General features: G+C 41.9%; 1 protein-coding gene across 1 annotated transcript in view; it reads right to left on the reverse strand.

Moving 5' to 3' along the window:
* DMD (dystrophin) overlaps positions 1-19,707 on the reverse strand; it is a 1,607,686-nt gene that overhangs the window by 1,034,208 nt on the left and 553,771 nt on the right. The gene's annotated exons all lie outside the window — the stretch shown is intronic.

The raw sequence follows: 19,707 nt of genomic DNA on the forward strand, positions 1-19,707 counted from the left end.
TGGCGTGCTTGAGTGTGATACTGTTATGTTTCAGAATGCCATGCTTATGATTGTTTAATAAAAAGGGCATTATTTGTGCCAGACCCTGTTTATAAAGAACGCACACATCTCAAGGACAACAACAAAAAGGAATGATTAAAAACATGAGCAGGAAATCTGAATAGACATTTTTCCAAAGAAGACTTACACATGGCCGACAGGCACATGCAAAGGTGCTCAATATCACTAATTATGGGGAAATGCAAATCCGAACTACGCCTGTTAGAATGGCAATTATCCGACAAGATAAGAAAGAATGCTGGTGAGGAGGTGGAGAAAAGGGAACCCTCATACACGGTTGGTGGGATTACACATTGTACAGACACTACGGAAAACAGATGGAGAGTCCTCTATTAAAAAACACAAGCACCATATGATCCAGAAATTCCATTTCTGGGTATGCATCTGAAGACTATAAAAACACCAACTCAGCCCTGGCTGGTGCAGCTCAGTGGATTGAGTGCGAGCCTGCGAACCACATCATTGCGGTTTGATTCCCAGTCAGGGCACATGCCTGGGTTGCAGGCCAGCTCCCTGCAGGGGACTCACAAGAGGCAACCATACATTGATATTTCTCTCCTTCTCTCCTTCCCTTCCCCTCTAAAGATAAATAAACAAACAAACAAATAAATAAAACACCAACTCAAAGACAGATGTATACTTATGTTCATTGCAGCATTATTTAAAATTGCCAAAATATGGAAACAATATATGTGTCCATTGATGAATGAATGGATAAAGATGTCGTTATATATCCTCAGCCACAAAAACTGTAAAGTCCCGCTATTTGCAACACATGGTATTATGGCATGTGAAACAAGTCACGTGAAAAATGAGAAATACCATATGATTTCACTTATATGTGGGGCATAAAAAACAAAAATGGAAGCAGACAAATAGATACACAAAACAACAAAAAAACTCACAGAGGCAGACCACAGATGGGTGGCGATGAGAGGGGAAAGGGTGAAGTGGGTAAAGGGGGGGTTAATCGTACGGTCATGGTTAGAAACTAGACTTTTGGTGGTGAGCAAATTGTAGTACATATAGATGTCCAATTATAATGCCGCACACCGGAAACTTATAGAATGCTATAAACCAATGCTACCTCAATAAAAAAAATGTTAGAAATTACATAAAGAATAGAAATGCTGGCTCTTAAGAGATGCTGGCAATGTCACTTTTAAAAATAAAGCCTACATGAAACACAGTGTTACTCAAGGATGAATTAGGCTAAAGGCATCTGGGCCAACGGCAGAAGGAGCCGGAGCCTCACGATGCTGCCAGAGCTCAGAGGGCATTCCCGGTGTTTATATCTGTCCTATAAAGCCTAGCATGTTGTCCTAGGCGCTCCCATCTTTGCATTCTACCCATACCCTTAGTTTCAATGACACCTCATAAACTGACAACTCTCAACTCTGCATCTCTAGGCCAGATTTCCCCCTTGACCTCCAAACGTGCATATAGATAGCCTTGCTTGACTTCTCCTCTTGGATGTCCCACAGCCACCAAAACTTCGCAACTCATCCAAATACGGTCCCATTGTGCCTCCCTTCTGATTTATTTTACACTTCCCCAGCTTGGCTTTGCCTTTCCCTGCATTTTGCCTATGTCAGTGATTTATAATTAATCCTTGCCTCTAGTAGCCATAATTCTAGATACTTCCTCTTCCTCTATCCTATCTGTCACCATTTGCCATTTAATCAGTCAACAAATCAGCAATTCTTTCTTCTACCTCCTAATACGTCTTGCGTCCTTCCTTTCTGCCTCTCCCCACTGTTTTCACTCTAGTTAAAGTCATCACCGTATCTTGCCTCAAATACGATACGCCTCTTGGCCAGCATCCCACACTGTCACTGCCCATCTACAAAGCCGCTACGGTGTGTTCCTTCTAAACGGAAATTATGGCTCTCTGCTGAAAATCTTCTAGTATGTTTTTTTTCTTTAGTATAAAAGCCATACCCTTAATATGGCTTTCAAGTCCCTTCAGAGTCCCTGCTGGCATCTCCTACTCCTTGCACTAGCTCTACAGAAATTTTGTTTTTCATTTCCTAGTAGATATTAGAGTCCTCTTGAGAGTTGCCCTTTATTTAAACATGGGGTTCCGCTTTCCTAGAACAATCCCACCCCCAGTTTCCTTTTCTTAGCTAATATACATTTACCCTTTGAGGCTTACCTTGGAAATGCGGACATCTTCCCCTCTAGGTGGCTGTCCCTCACACCCTGTGTGCCCTCATGCACCTTGTATTTCTGTCTTAGCACGTATCACACCATAGGGCAATTTTCCATCAACTGTCTTTTTCTCTTTCAGCCTGTAAGTTCTGATGAGGATGGAGACTGTCGTTGTCTTTTTCATTCCTTGACACCAATTCCCAGAATAAAGGCCAATAGTTTTATGACTGGATAAAGAGTATATTATCACAAGGCTTTTTAATGAGAAAACAAAGAAGGGCTGAAGTAGTCAAGGACAAAAAAAAAGCACAAGCACGGAAGAAATAGGCAGGGGAATGAAAAAGATCACCACCACTTAGGGAAACACAATAGACCTTCCTGGATTTTTTTTAAAAAAAAGTATTCCAGGCATCAGAAGAGGAGGGAACATTATTTGGAACAAACTATTTCTATTAAAATAGTCTACCCAAATCGGTGACAAAGGCATGGCCCTGTACTCTAAATCAAATATAGTTTCCTACTTTTTTTCCGTCAAAACTTCAACTAGAAGTTCCATCACATACTAACTCAGAGAACACTGCTCATGGCTATAATCAGAGCTCTCTGTATTGTAGAAGAAAATGCCTACAGCCTACTGAGAGTTTCTCCAGAGAAATGAATGTTTCATAATAAAATTTCACCGTTGTGACAGGGGGCTGCGGAGACCTTCCAATCACAGTATGCAGAAACGGGCGACGCAAGCACTGTTTAAATTTGGCCCTTTATCTGGCTAAAGGCAAAAACAGTCTCCCTTTTTGTGCACATCTGTAGAATTCTAATACAATTGAAGAGGATATAATGTGGCCAAATGTTGAAGAACCGATCTAGCCTCAGAATTAGTTTTAGAAATCTCACTTTCCCATCCATGAGATTTCTATGGCTTGAAAGGACTGAAATGGCCTAAGAGATGACGGCAGAGTTGACCTTCGGTGGGTTGGTTCTTTGCTTGGCCTGGCGGTCAACAAAAGAGACTGGTTTACACAGATTTTTTGATTATCTCAGCGAGTGAAAAGACCCAATGTCAATCTAAGCGTGCAGAATTCTTTTGAATTAGTGATGGCATACGCTGCCTTCTATTTCTAAGCACCTTATTAGACAGACTCTGATGGGATGCCTGGCCTGTGGATTTTCTGGGACTCTGCCCGTTTGACCTGTGCTCCCACTGAATGGAGTTAGTAAGAAACCCTGAACCGTAATTAAAACTTTGTCGCCCCAGAGCACTGATCAACTGTTGCTTTCGAGTGTTATTTCATGCATTTAGCTAATCTGCTCAGTAATAAGAGGAATCATACAGCTAGATAGCAACGGCGAATGTGAGGAGAATTAGACAGACATTAAAAGACCGGAGAGCAACAATAACATTTCAATGTAGAAAATGCAATCCTAGTCATAGTTACCAAGAGAACACATAATAACAAAAATTTACACTTGGCTTTCAAAAAAAACCTGACAGAAAATTAAGTTAAAATAATCAATATACATGAAAAAACATCACTTCCTCAAGTACTCTGCAATATAAACTGAAAACTTAATGATTTTTGTTGGCAATGGAAAGTTGTCTTCACAGTGAATTGTCTATCCTATTCTTATATTTTAAATGAATTATTAACTCATGTACCTCGATATTACAAACATGTAAGCCAGATTGTGGCATTCCTAAGAAACTGTGAAAGAATATTTTTATTTGTTCTGGGAGAATACATTTTGCATGTGAAATAAAAACTGGAAATTTGAACCCAAATATAAAAGGGGGCCCAGAAAATTCATAATTACCTTCTGGAGGGTGGCACCCATGTAGTACAGGCTTCCCCCACTAGGGGACTATTCTAGGAAGCCATCTACTTCAGTGTACCAGCTGGCGTTGTTGTGAGAAGCTGTGTTCAGCTTCAGTGAATTTTTCTCAAGACTCATTCAGTGCATTTGCCCATTTTGCAATGGGTGATTTATGAGCTCACCCGCCCACATGAGCGAGGCGCAGTGTTCACCAGTTTCTGACCAAAAACAGCATGACCCCGTGCCCCACCCTCCCTATTCACTGATCTCTGCCCTGGCAACTTTTTTTTCTGTGTCTCTGGATGAAAAAAAGGTCTCAAAGAGAAATGTTTTGCCAGTGTGGAAGAGGTGAAACACAATATGGCAGAAGCATGAAAAGACATCAAAAGTGATGAGTTTAAAAACTTTTGAGAAGTGGAAAAAAGTCTCAATAGGCACATTGCATCAAATGGAGAGTACTTTGAAAGTGAATGACGCTTCCACATGTAAGAATAAATAAATACACAATTTTTTATAAATAAATTCCAGTTTTGGGGGGGGCGTCATAAATGTATTTAAAATACAATGCAGGCTTAAAAACAGAGAAACATTTAGACAAATCATCCTAATAACTTTTCACAGATCCTCATTCATTAATGGAACTGTACATTGTAACTGTATCTATTAATTTTAATAATTTTTATTTCATTGAAGTGGTGATAGGTAAGCTCGTTAGGAATGTGGTTACTTTCACTATTAAAATAGGACTTTCTGAGAGAATTATTTTTTTAAACTTCTTTTACAGATTTATTTATTTATTTATTTATAGACAGAGGGGAAGGGAGGGAAAAGGGAAGGGAGGCAGAAAGAAAGGGAGACATCAATGTGTGGTTGCCTCACATGCACCCACGACTGGGGAACCTGGCCTACAACCCAGGCACGTGCTCTGGCTGGGAATCGAACCAGCAACCCTTTGGTTCACAGGCCAGCACTCAATCCACTGAGCCACACCTGCCAGGGCATGAGAAAATTATTATAAAGATATAGTTCCCTTACAATGAAGCTCTCTAGCCAGCAGCAAATACTTACTTAAGCACATAATAGATTGCAGCATTAAACTATAAACATACTCTCATTACAGGAAGACTGCCACCAAACCAGAAAAAAAATCAAGTAGAATGCAAGGAGAAAACGTTTTGTTTGTTTTTTAGCCAAACAAAGAGAGGGGGGAAAAACACCCCTACATCATTTAAGTGAAAGAGCGCCAGAAGATTGCTTCTGTCCAAAATTTCCCATCCTACTCTGTCTGCTGCCCCCTTCTCGGTCACATACTCCACAAATTAAAAAGATATACCCATGCCCTGGCTGGTGTAGCTCAGTGGACTGAGCGCGGGCCTGCGAACTACACGATTGCGGTTCGATTCCCAGTCAGGGCACATGCCTGGGTTGCAGGCCAGTTCCCAGCAGGGGACGCATGAGAGGCAACCACACATTGATATTTCTCTCCCTCTCTCCTTCCCTTCCACTCTAAAGATAAATAAATAAAATCTTAAAAAAAAAGATATATCCAGAGATTACCAAAAAAGTTTACTTACATAAAGAAATAGTTCAGAGACAGTTAAATCACAACGCAACAAGAGCATAAGACCATAAAAAAGAAAATGCTGTCTTCCAATAGCTGTGGGATCCAGAAGTAGAAATGCCAGAAATTTTGTTTGTTTCTTCTTCTGTGAGCGTGTTATTGTTTTACTTCATTTGGTTTTCGGCAGGGGAGAGGAGGAAAAGAGAATTTTGCTGCCTGAGATGGGACTGCGGAGGACAATGTGGATGCAGGTCTCACAAAGAGATTGGCCTCAGGTGTCTCTGCTGTGGACGCCCTCGGGGAGGGGGGCAAGAGAGACAGAAATCCTACGGAATGGTAAGCGGAAGCGTGGAAAGGGTGCGCTTTGACTTCTTAGGATCTTGCACGAACCTTTGTTTTTATCCAATTATGTAATAAATATTGCTTGTTTGTTTACTTATAATCTGCTGGGCATCAGGGGCTCTCAGGTTTTCTTTTGAAATTACTGAACAGATGCGGGTTTAGCATTGTAAAATGGACTCTTCCTCTGGTCGGTCCTAAAAATAGTACTAATATTTTGAGAATCATTAGCATGGAAAGGATACTTAAAGGAACGACACTCCATAAAACAGCAAAAGGAGTCGGTGTAGAAGAAAAGACAGTGTTCGAGCTTAAAATTTGTGCTGCACCCAACTGGATCCAGTTTGGCAAAATTTGCCTTTAGAATCTTTCCTTATACGTTTGTGAGTAAAATTGTCATGGGACTTTCCCTCTTCCATGACTTTTGTAAAATTTTGGTCAAAAAATGTCTTATATTCTTCAGCCTGTATGAATGAGCTTGGGGTGCCATAACAAAAGACCAAATAGTAAGTGCCTGATACAGCGCACATTTACTTCTCACAGTTTTGGAGGCGGAAAAGCCCAAGATCAAGGTCTGCACAGATTCGGTGTCTGACTGGCAAATGGCCTCCTTCTTGCTGGATCCTCACAGAGCTGAGAGAATCATCTTTCTTGGATCTGTTCTTTTTTTTTTAAGAGTTTATTTATTTTATTTTGAGACAGAGGGGAAGGGAGGGAGAAAGAGAGGGAGAGAAGCATCAATGTGTGGTTGCCTCTCCAGTGACCCCTACTGGGGGGACCTGGCCCGCAACCCAGGCACATGCCCTGACTGGGAATGGAACCAGCGATCCTGTGGTTCGCAGGCTGGCACTCAGTCCACTCAGCCACACCAACCATGGCAGCAGATCTGTTCTTATCAGGGAGGGCATTGCAGACCCTCTCTCTTTTTGGAATGACTTCCTTTTTTTTAGAAAGTGTCTGTGGGGGTAAAATCTCAGTTTCCCTTTCTCTGACAACATCTAATCTTCCCACTGTTCTTAGTAATTTTGCTAGGTCTTGAATTGTAGGCTGATCGCAATGTTTTTCTCAACATCCTGAATATATTGCCCCCCCTTTTGTCCTTCTGATTCATTTGTGGTAGTTAAGAACTCTAATGTCTGTCTAAATTTCCTTCCTTCATAGGTTATCTGTCTCACCTCTCTGGTTGCTGATTTATCTTTGTCTTTGGAATTCTACAGTTTCACTGTGATATGTCTTAAGAGCAGATTTCTATTTATTGTGCATGTTACATACTGTGCTTCTTGGTTAACTGAATTCGGGCTCTGGACATTTCTCTTCAGTATCCTCCATGTATTTCTCCCAAACCATTTTCTTTGTTCTCTTCTTCACAACCTCCCATTAGACATCAATTAGACATTCACAATCCACCCTGATATCTTTTGTCTTCCCACTCAGCTTTTTTCACCTTCCTCCTTAGCTTCTGGAAGCACATTATATTTCAATTTTCTCTTAACTCAGTTTTCTTCAACTCTTTAAATATCCATCAACCATATCCATTGTTTTAATTTTTTGATTGATAATTTTGGCAGTTGTACTTTGATCTTCTTCAAATCTCCCTTGTGAACTTTTAGTGTTTTTTTTTTAAATTTTTATTTATTTATTTATCTTTAAAGGGGAAGGGAAGGAGAAAAGGAGAGAAACATCAATGTATGGTTGCCTCTCGTGTGTCCCCTGCTGGGAACTGGCCTGCAACCCAGGCATGTGTCCTGACTGGGAATTGAACCACAGTTATCTGGTTCGCAGGCCCGCGCTCAATCCACTGAGCTACACCAGCCAGGGCTTAGTGTTTTATTCTTCTTCAGTATTTTCCCTGTTTATTTAGTCTACTAGCAATTTTAGTATCTGCAATGGTAGGCAAGTTGGTCTGAATTGCTAAGTGCTGCACGTGATACCTTCATGTCATGATGGCTTATCTTCTTCTGCTTGTGGAGATTCCTGTATCATGAGTTCAAATCTGACTACATTTAATCTGTGAAAATACTAAGGGGATTTCACTTTCTAAATTTGCACTGTATTTTCACTAGTGCTAGGGTGCTACCAACTTGCATATACTTTAACTTAATCCCCTGACTTGGGGATTCCTTGACTTTTATTGGTAATACACTCATATAGAGGTGCTCCCCCAAATAGGCCTATAGTTACAAATTCTCAGAAGAGACGACTCTAATTATTTTACCATTACTTCTATATTCAGAGCAAGGAGATAGATGGGCATAGTTGTTTTTTTTTAAAAGATTTTATTTATTTATCTTAGAGGGGAAGGGAAGGAGAGAAAGAGAGAGAGAAATATCAATGTATGGTTGCCTCTCATGCGTCCCCTGCCAGGAACCGGGAACTGGCCTGCAACCCAGGCATGTGCCCTGACTGGGAATCAAACCATGATCGTGTGGTTCGCAGGCCCACGCTCAATCCACTGAGCTACACCAGCCAGGGCCATAGATGGGCATAGTTTTATACTGCTGCCCTCTGCAGATAGATTGCCTATTCCTGGGCCATCATCTGTAGAATTTTAGTTCAGCTCCTCAAGTATGCTTGACACTGATGTTCAGATTTTGCTTCAATGAAATGGCTTAATTTCTGCAACATCTGGGTTGCCAATATTAGCTTTTAACCGCAGGGCATTGAAAGGGTCACTGCTCATAATTCCATTACTTCTTCTATAGCTTCGGTTTCATCCTTTCTTTTGGTTCCAACTCTCAAAGGTTTACTCACACTCCCTTACAAGAGAGTAAACCTCCCAGCATCCTGCTGTTCTGCAGAGGACATTTCTCAATGCTTAGACTGCCCCATCCTGACAACGGAAGTCAGCCTCAGTTCATCATCTATAAAGTGAGTTCATCAAACCTACCTCATACAACTAACGTGAGACTTAAGTTTTACACTGTTTATAATTTTCTAGCATAAGTACTGACAGAAAATGTATTCAATAGACAGCAGTTATTACTATTACCTTTATTATGGATTTACATTTTCTAAGATGTAGACATATTGACAGAATCATAAGTATATATATTTTAATTAATTTATTTAATTGTTGTTCAAGTAGAGTTTTCTGGTTTTTACTCCCATCCCAGCTCACCCCCTCCCCAATGCTCCCCACCTCCCTCCCATTTCCATCCCCCTTAGTTTTTGTTCATGTGCCCTTTATACTAGTTCCTGTAAATCCTTCCCCTTTCCCCCCTGAAATTCCCTCCCCTCTCCTCTCTGGTCACGGTCAGCCTGTTCTGTATTTCAGTGTCTTTGGTCATATTTTGCTCGCTTGTTTGTTTTGTTGCTAGCTTCCTGTTAAAGGTGAGATCATATGGTATTTGTCTTTCACTGCCTGGCTTATTTCACTCAGCATAATGCTTTCCAGAATCATAAGTATATTATTTTACTAGACAAATGGCTTTCTAATGGAATTATGACCTCATGACTAATATACTCTCTCTTCTTTTCCTGGGTTACTTTACGATTTTCCTTCAATCAGTATTTTATGCCAAGGTAGACCATGCCACTGAGTGAACAACTCAAAGTCATAATTACCTGGAAAAATTAATAGGCCCCTCAAGCTACCTATCATCACAGTCTCCAATGAAACGAAATTAACCAATTTAGACTCTTCCTCTTCTCTTTTATTCTGTCTAGTATTTAATGTCAGGTGAAAGAACTTATAGATGACTATGAAAAAGACAGAAACACAAGAAAGATGAAATAATCACCAATCAAAAGAACTGGTGAAGCCTTTGGACTATGCAATGTGTGAAACATGTGATTTTAATATTGAAGACTTTATGATGTTTTATTTTAATTAGTCATCTGTAATACTTTTAACCTTATGTGGAAAGATTGAAATCAGGACACTGGTTAATTGTAATATTAACTTCTTATCAGGCAGCTTTCAATTTGTTTTTCATGTATGTATGTATGTATGTATGTAGGCATTTTATTTACTTTATTAATCCTCACCTGAGAACATTTTTTTCATTGCTTTTAAAGAGAGAGGAAGGAGAGACTGAGAGAGAGAGAGACATCAATGTGTGAAAAATCAATTGGTTCCCTTCCGTATGCAGCCCGATCTGGTATTGAAACTGCAACCTAGGTAAGTGCCCCAACCAGGAATTTAACCCACAACCCTCTGATGTACAGGAACAACATCCAAACAACTTAGCCATACTGGCCAGGGCAGGCAACCTTTGATTTTAATATAAGGAAAGGATCACTGATATAGCAGGTGTTGTGGTCAAATGGTCATGTACCCAAGTTCAAGCACAAGGAAAATTGGGTCTAAATGCTCAATAGCTTCTTACTAGCTTTGTGCCTTTTAATACCCTTTCCACATCTATGAAATGGGCATGGAAAAGACCTTATACCATAAGCTATCATACAAACAAATGCCCATCAATAAACAAACGGGTCAAAAAGCTGTAGTACATTTGCACAATGGAATACTATGCAGCAGAAAGAAAGAAGGAACTCCTACTCTTCATGACAGAATGGATGGAACTGGAGAGCATTATGCGGAGTGAAATAAGCCAGGTGGTGAAAGACAAATACCATATGATCTCACCTTTAACAGGAACCTAAACAACAAAACAGGCAAATGAGCAAAATAGAACCAGAGACATGGAAATGAACAAACTGAGAGTGACCAGAGGGGTGGGGAGGGGAATAACAGGGCATAAAAGGGTCAAGTCAAGGAACCTATATAAAGGACCCATGGACACAGACAACAGAGTGGAAGAGAGGATTGAATGTGAGAGGTGTGGGGTGGGTAGGGCAGGGGAAAGTAATGGGAGAAAATGGGGATAACTGTAGCTGAACAATAAAAAAATCAAAAGAAAAAATACAAGTTTTAACCAAGTTTAATCTATGTAGTTTTCTGATTGAACAGATTTCATTTATTTCTAATTTAGTTTCAATAGTCAAAAATTCAAAGCCAGTTAAATAATTGAGCTACATTAAATCCATTTACTACCCAGTGTTATCTTTATTGAATGAGAACAACTTTCTTTTAGTCTGCACAATTATTTTCATATTCATCCTATGTTGTAGCTGACATAACAAGATCTTAGTCATGGCTTTATTTTTTTTTACAAATAATTGATATGAGTATAATATTCACAATGTCATACAAATGTGAGAAGACTATGTGAATATTGATTTCATAGTTGGTAAAATACATAAAATATTGATGAACCCAAGCAGAAGCTCACTTAGAAATTTTTATTAGCATTAGGTATTACATTTACAGATGTTGTCGAATCAAAGTTGTACGTACACTGTGAGACATTCATCGTGAATTCTGATGGATGTTAACATGAGAGAGAGAAAATAGCCAAGTAAGTAGTAAATAAACATTGTCTAACCATCATCAGAGGTATCATCAGATGTATCATGAGGTACTTTTGAGAGGAGTTTCATTACTCGGTCTACAAGAGTCTTAACAGAGTCATAAGTCTATTTCTTCCTCAAAAACAACTTCTCAGTCATACCCAGCATCCTGTAGCTCTTGCTTATGATGAAACCTTTGAAGGCAACTGGTCCATAAAGATCATCAAGGACGTCCAGTTCAAGATCCCTTGCATGAGTCTGATATTCCTATTCTTTTAACACTTTGGGGTCAATCCAAGTTTTGTCATTTATTAGCTTTTTCCAGGTATCGGGGCTCAGATACCATGCTCCATACCTTATCTTCACCGGATTGGGTTTATAGGGATCGGGTGGTTTCCTGAGTTTCCTCTCCCAGTCCCTTTCCTGTAGGGTGAATTCTCTCTTTTTATTGTCATCTAACCCTTTGCTGTAGTATTGTTCCACAGGGATCTGGGTTACTTTCTTTATTTTGCCTGCATTGTAGGTAGGTGTGCACGTGTAGTCAACTTCAAACTGTTTCATGATGAAACTCTCATTGATGCTCATGTCTCCAAAAGTATCAAGCCATCTGCAGAATTCACAAACTTCTCTCTGTATATTTCTGTGCATATCAGGGGCTTAGGATATATCCTTTCTGTTTGACTGTTTTTTTTTTCTTTCCCTTGGGAAGCAACTTGTTTAAACATGACTCTCTGGGAGGTCCCGGTTGACTTGGCTGGGACGTCTTGATTGACCTGTTGATGGGGTGTCAGCATAACTTGACCGGGAGGTCCCAGGATAACTTGGCCAGGAGGTCCCTGGTTGACTTGTTTGGGACATTCCATGGTGACTTTGCCGGGAGGTCCCTGGTTGACTTGTTTGGGACACTCCATGGTGACTTGGCCAGGAGGTCCCTGGTTGACTTGTTCGGGACACTCCATGGTGACTTGGCCAGGAGGTCCCTGGTTGACTTGTTCGGGATACCCCATGGTGACTTGGCCGGGAGGTCCCTGGTTGACTTGTTCGGGATACCCCATGGTGACTTGGCCGGGAGGTCCCTGGTTGACTTGTTCGGGACACCCCATGGTGACTTGGCCGGGAGGTCCCTGGTTGACTTGTTCGGGACACTCCATGGTGACTTGGCCGGGAGGTCCCTGGTTGACTTGTTCGGGACACCCCATGGTGACTTGGCCGGGAGGTCCCAGGTTGACTTGGTTCAGAATGTTCCGGGTTGACTTCCTCAGGGTGTTTTGTGGCGGACTTCTTTCTGTCCTTCATGCTCTCACAATAAGCCCAGGTGTCCTCCAGCATCCTGTCAGGATCAAGCTCTTCAAGCACCTTTAGTAAGAGGTCTACAGGTAGACATTCCTTCAGAGCACAACCAGCCAAGGGGTGTGGGGCCAGGCTGGCTTCCATCTCCTGTAAAAAAGCCTTCTGTGCTTGCTGGGCTGGTGAGAGCTTGGAAAGCAGTTCTGCTCCTTTGGGTAGCTTTTTCTGAGTCTTTCTGGGGGGAGGTTGGGGAACTCGATGAGCAATCATGGGAAGAAAGCCCTCCCTAGTGCCACGAATGATCATATTATCAGCGGGTGGGCAGCCCGTTCTGAAATCGTCCAGCCCCTCTCTCATAAATATCCACCGCCGGCTGTCTATGGGGCACTTCAGAAGCCTGTGTCTGTGCTTTGCCAAATAGTTGATAGGTAACTTTTCTTTTGTCCTGTACCAGCGCTTACAATGGGGGCCCAGGGGTACGGGCTCCAGAGGCTCTATACCAAACAGCCTCTTCCTGTCCGCCATAGTGCCGCTGGCCCCAAGGCGACCAGCGGCTTCAGTGCTTTGTTGTCCCAGCCGCTCCGGTTGCTAGGTGACCGTTACTGGGTGCTGCCGGAATCTTTCTGGTAGCTGGGCAACGAAGGATTGCTGCGCATCCCGAATTCTACCCAGATGGGCCGGGAAGATGCGTTCTCTGTTGCGGTAGAGAACTGTTTCAATGTGTGGACACGCCACAGTATGTTTACCCACTCACCTTTTGATGAACTTTTGGGTAGTTTCCAGTGTGAGGCTGTTGCAAATCAAGCTGTCACAGGTATTCCATGTATTCACATCTCTGTGCACATATTTTCATTTCTCTTGGGTGAATTTTAGCCAGGAATTGGATGGTGGGAGCATCTGATATGTGTTCTTTTTCCCCATACATACTCACAGCCATCAGGTTTTAATATTTGTCCATATATGGGTGGGGTTTAAGGTGGCACCCAAAAAACTCAGCAGTCAAGATCAATTATGTTTTACAAATGAGCAAAATAGAATGAGAGACATGGAAGTAAACAAGAAACTGACAGGGACCAGAAGGGAAAGGGGAAGTGGATAACTAGGGAAGAAAGGGGAGGGGCAAGCCAAGAAATACAATTAGAAGACCCAATGGTGGGGATTGGGCTGGGGGGGCGGGGCAGAGTAGAGCAACAGGAAAATAGTGGGACAACTGTAACTGAACAATAAAAAATAAATATATTAAAAAAGAACAAGTGAGAAAGTACATTTCAGACACAGCAGTGCTCGAGCATCTGTAACCATCGTACTATTCTATTGCTATTATTATACATTTTGCTGTACCACTAACACATCTTTTGTAGCTTGCTTCCTCTGTAGTAAGTAGTAAAAATTAGATGATTTGGTATGAATTTTGGAGTTGTTGTCTGGTTTGCTACCCGTCTTTCAAATCATTACTGTGAGTAGAAAAATATAGTGCCATATGATTATGAAGAGTGGAAGATGCCTTTTCAAGGAATGGAACTAATTTATTACTTATCTGCAAGCAAAGTCACACTCTGAAATTAGGAAAGAGATCTAGCATATCTCTTTTAAATATTCATAGGCAATAAAAACTCTGGCTGTTTGATTGATTTAGCAGGCAATTGAATGTTACCTTTGCTCTGCATAATTGCATCTGTAAGAAACATTAGGTAGGCAATGAAATACACACACACACACACACACACACACACACACAAACCTCTGACATGGGCATTTAATTGAAAAGAAAACAGGCCAAGGCCCACCTTCAAGTGAATGGGCACATTCTTTATGAACAGAAAAACCGTTTTGCTTTAGCCAACAAAGAAAATCCAGAAAATTATGGCTTAAAACAAAATTCAGGATGTTTGACTATAACAATCTAACATACAGTATGGATTTTTAAAAAATAAATCAATTTAAAACCTCTGTTACTATAATTATTTTATTTCACCATCCCCTTAGATAATTTACCCGAAGGCTCCATCTACATTGTATCAAAACGCCGGTCTTTTCAACTAAATTATCAATGGGAACATGAAAACAATTTATTCAGCTAACAAATTATTAGGTGTGTCTATTACCCAAGTCGTTTGGAATTGATCAAAGCATCAAGGTTATACCCTGAGAAACAGGAAAACCCTGTTACGGCCCATCATTTTAACTCAACAGCGTATCTTTAAAGCGATGTCAGCTTATTAAAGACAAGCACAACGGAATTTGAGAAAGCTCTTATCTCTAACATGATGTGGTTTTCATCCAAGCTGTAAAGCACTGAATGCACTTTATTTTCCTTGCCAAATTACTCTCAGGTGGCTAGATATTTTCTATAGGCACAGCCAGGGCTGATAGCGGTTTCGGGTTTCTTTATTTTGAGTTTGTTTATTGTTACTATAGCATTCTGCTGAATTGATCATTAATGTAGGAATGGAGAACTTCCAATTGTGAGGCTTCTGCTGGTCTTCTGCATTCTACTTAAATAATGGAGGTGAGCCCATTTCATTGGTTTCCACATTGAAATATATGTATTTGCTTGTCTATTCATGCTCCTGATGAGGCCGCATTTTGAAGGCAGTTACAGCTATAGCATACAGACTAGTAAAAGTAAAAATGCTGATCATTTCTTGAATATGTACTATGTTCTTAGCACTGTAGCAAATACTTTCTATGCAGTATTTTCTATTTTTTTTTCAGCAGAACTCAATGAAGTAGAATCTGTTATCACAGATAAGGTTATGAGAGCTTGAAAACAATTCCCTGGTCACAAAGGCAATGAGGTGTAGGGGGGTGTGCCAGTCATCAATTCTATTGTCTTTCAACATTGATCTCTTGATGATACGGAAATCTCTTTGACAGTTGGCATGCTAAACTTTGCCTGTAGAGGGCGCTGGAGTGACACAGGGGTGGGGGTGGGGTAAAGGTCCCTTGGTTCCAGTGTGTTTTTACTTCTTTCTTGTTCCTGTGGCTCTGGTGTGGCCTGTGGGTTGCCTGGTGGAGCTCACCTTGTCTGTTCCCCACTCTTTCTCCATAAACTTTGGCAGCACCCTCTACAAGTATCTTCTGACAAATTCTTTGGGTGTCCCAGAGGCAGGTTCAGCATGAGTGGCAAGTCCACAGACAGCTTCCTGAAGCCCCAGCTGGTTTGCCCAAGTTCAACAGCACCTACTGCAGACAGCTTCCCAGCAAGCCCACTGGGCAACCCATCTGGCTTCCCAGCAAATTCAGTACCATCCCCATGGGTGACTTCCCTGTGCATTTTGACAGCATCTCACTCCAAATTCCCTTCATATAATCTTCAGCCCCTGACTATGTAGGAGGTCTGGGTTGGGTCAACCTGGTGAACTTTTTCGCCATCTCATGGGCTGCAAAGACATTCTTTCCTAACAGGTTTTAAATCCCAGCCTTGGGTAGATCTCCTTGCTTTCTCAAGTCCGGTCTATCCTCAGGTACTATTTCTCAGCCCCAGGGTATTCTTTTGAGCTCCCATCTATTCTCTCTTAAAAGTTAATCCTCACGAAATAGGTGATAGTTATTGATATTAAACCTTCCTATGCAGCTTACTGTGTAGTTTCTGTGACCTGTCTTGACATTGTCTAATACAAAGGGCTATTCCAATCCAAGTTTTTCTGATTCAACCTTCAAAGTTTTAACAACTCAGTTTGGACACATCAGAGCAGGTGTTCAATCAAGGTTCATTCTTGAGTTGAACTATTATTTATTTGGGGGGAATACCAGGTTCCACAGCAAAGCCCTTTGAAACACGAACACATAGGCAGTGTTTGTGATATGAAAGGTTTTGCAAGGGTAGTATGCAAATGAGGCTCGTGCCAAGACCAAGTCAAAGAGCGATCTATTCCTAAGCACATGTACTTCTGTTCCAGAAGAGAGAAACTCTAAAGGCAGCTAATGATCAAAATTGAGGCCTTTCCGAAGCTTCGCCAAGGGCAGTTTCACAATGCGCCTTGACTTTTTTTGCTTGAAGTATGATGTCCCCACTGACACTAGCATTCAAATATAAATAACAGCACATTCTCTTTTCCATTTCAAAATACAAATTTAAATGACCTATGATGTAGCTGCCACCTAGGAGTAGCTACTTTGACCTAAGTTCTACGGCAGGGCCAGAAGAACAAAATGCCAAGTGCCTGCTGGGAACCCCCTTTTTCCACACTGATCGGATAAGGGGGCTACTCCACAAAGACAGCAGCGGGATGAAGGACTGTTTGGGTGCTCGCTGCTGGCACCTTCACTTTGACCTGTCCTACCTACTTCTCTTGAGGACTGGACAAAGTCCTACTCAGGACTTTTTTCCCTCCAATTCAAAACACGATCAAACTCACCCCCCACTGAATTGACCAATGGGCTCCCACACACCTCCCTGCCTACCATCCCTGCCTAGGATCTTTCTTTCCCTGCATCACCAACTGTGCTCGAAAAAGTGCTCCCTTGCTTTCCTCCTTTCTTCCTCTCCGTTGTCTTCTGTGATGCACGGTCACCAGAGTCTCTCTATTCCCAGGGAAACTCTGTCAACACTGCTCTAGTCAGGGTCATGAGTGGTGTCCTTCTGGCCCAATTCCATTTTTTTTTTTTTGGCTTTTTAATTTTTTTTAATTAAAACATCATTTTGCAAGTACAGTTTCCATTCAGTATTATTCTGTACTGCTTTCAGATGTGCAGCGGAGTGGTTGGAGAACCACGTACCTTTCCACAGTGGTCTCCCTAATGGTTCCAGTACCCGCCTTGTCCCCATACATGGTTATTGCAGTGTTACTGACTCTAGTCCCTATGCTGTAATTTACATCTTTGGGCCTGTTCTGTACCTCCCAACTGGTGCTTAATCCCTTAACCTTTTTCACCCAGTCTCCCATGTCCCCTCCAGGGGACGCCCACTTTTGTCTTCCTCTAACCCAGCCTTGCTATTGTATTTACCATCTTTTTCATGACTGCTCCTCCTCAGTGCCCTGGCTTTTACTGGAGTCTCCTCTACCTCTTTGACCATGCCTTCTCATCTCCTTTGTACACACTGTGTCCCCTCCCTAAAACTTGATCTGGGCTATAACCCCTAACTTCTGTCCATGATTCTTTGTCTTTTGGTTTCCCTCTGGTGACCTCCTGAACTCTACAGCTGTGACTAGCATGCAGCCGGATCAACCCCCTATATGTATAACTAGTCTGAATCACTGAGTCCTTAACTTCAGGGCTGGAGGTCTCTCTTGCAGTGGATTATGGGATAGCCTCACCTGGATATGCCATAAGTATTGTAGCAGACCCCATAGGGGCCCTGCAACATAGACCCTTGACCTCACAACCTCTGAGTTCGCTTAAGCTCTTGGGCCACTGCCAGATTCCCCCACATACACCCTTAAGCACCCACATTTCTCAGTTTTCTTGCTCTAGGCTGCCCAGAATATTCTGGGATTTTATGCACCCAACAGTAATCCTCAAACAGAGTGACCACAATGGATGGATAAGCACTCCGGTTTCCATTAGATCATGGGACGATGAACAGGATGCTCTATAACGTGGATCTACATGAATGCCTCACAGCTCCCAGTGAGACTGAGCCCAGCGTGAACACAATGATAAAAGCACCCTCCCGGCAGCAGCCATCCAACCTTTCACGCCCACTCTCCTCCCTCCCTCGCTTGTCCTTCTCGGTGTCATCTCCCAAATTCACTACCAACACTTGAGCCCTTGATTCAGGGATTGTTTTCGGTTGGCCTACGACTTAACCAGGCATCTTGGGCTCTGTGGGGGGTAAAAAGTGATGCCCGATCTTCTGCCTCCGTACTTGCTTTTTGTTCTTGTTTCTTCATCTTGTTGAGAACAAATTTCAGATACCTGATCACCTAAAGCAGTAACCTAGAGGCTCTCAAGAGATTTTTGCAAATTTTCTCTGTGCCTAGTATCAATGGCCTTGACTTCAACTGAGCTGAAAAGAGCGCTACTTCCTGTGTCTCACTGCCTGCAATCCCCCTACCTCTCATTCCACCACCCCCTCTCCACTGCCACTCAGGAGTCATATAATCTCATCATAGCATCCGTCTTCTCCTTCCCCCTCACTTTTTTTTTTGTTTTTTAAAGATTTTATTTATTTGTTTTTAGAGGGGAAGGGAGGGAAAAAGAGAGGGAGAGAAACATCGATGTGTGGTTGCCTCTCACGTGCCCCCTACCCAGGCATGTTCCCTCACTGGGAATCGAACTGGTGACCCTTTGGTTCACAGGCTGGTGCTCAATCCACCAGGCCATGCCAGCCAGGGCTCCTTCCCCTTCACATTTGACCTACTTCAGTGGCTCCCTGACAGCATGGTTGCAGACCACAGTATTTGTGAGGCACAGATCCCCCTCAGTCATCCCTGCTCATGCCTACTTGCTCAGGTTCACCTTTAGCCACCCCCCTACATTTGCATTTCGTGCTCCAGAAAACCCCAAACATTTGCAGATTTGGATATGGAACCTCCATCACACTTCTGATTCTTTGCACATGTAGTGACCCCCTGCCTGGACTTGCCTGCCCACACGTCCCCAGCTGGCTGTGTCCTACTCTCACTTAAAAATGTTTACAATAATTCAAGAGGAAACTCCTCTAGGAAAGCTATGCCCAAAGTCTCCCTGTGCTAACCCACGTGGGTGTGTGCACTTTTTCTGTGTTCTCTAATGCTCTGTGATAAGTTCTGACGTTACTTTTGGCTTCTTATATTATTTGTTCTAAAATATTATGTGTATCCATGTCCTAAACACATGAACAAATCAAGAAGCTTCTGTCTAGCCAATCAGTATTTATAAGTAATAGAGGACAGAAACTTTTTCTTACTTATCAGCAAACCTTAGGACAGTGTCTCACATGTTGCAGATACATCTTGTGAGTGGGTGTAAAACCAAACTTCATTATGAGCTATTTCTTTCTTCTTGACAAATAATCCACTCTTTTTTTAGTATTTAATTTTTTAACTTATTTTTTAAAATTGTTGTTCAAGGACAGTTTTTTATCTTTTACTTGCATCCCAGCCCACCCCTCCCCAGCCCTCCCCCCTCCCTCCCTCTCGATTCAAGAGTTCCGATCTCAAATATTGTTTGATATGGAGAAGTATGGTATGTTCTTTTCTTTTCAATTTGAAAAATTC

Source organism: Sturnira hondurensis, unplaced genomic scaffold (assembly GCF_014824575.4).
Source record: "Sturnira hondurensis isolate 20B ecotype Veracruz unplaced genomic scaffold, ASM1482457v3 Scaffold0006693, whole genome shotgun sequence".
Taxonomy (NCBI): domain Eukaryota; kingdom Metazoa; phylum Chordata; class Mammalia; order Chiroptera; family Phyllostomidae; genus Sturnira; species Sturnira hondurensis.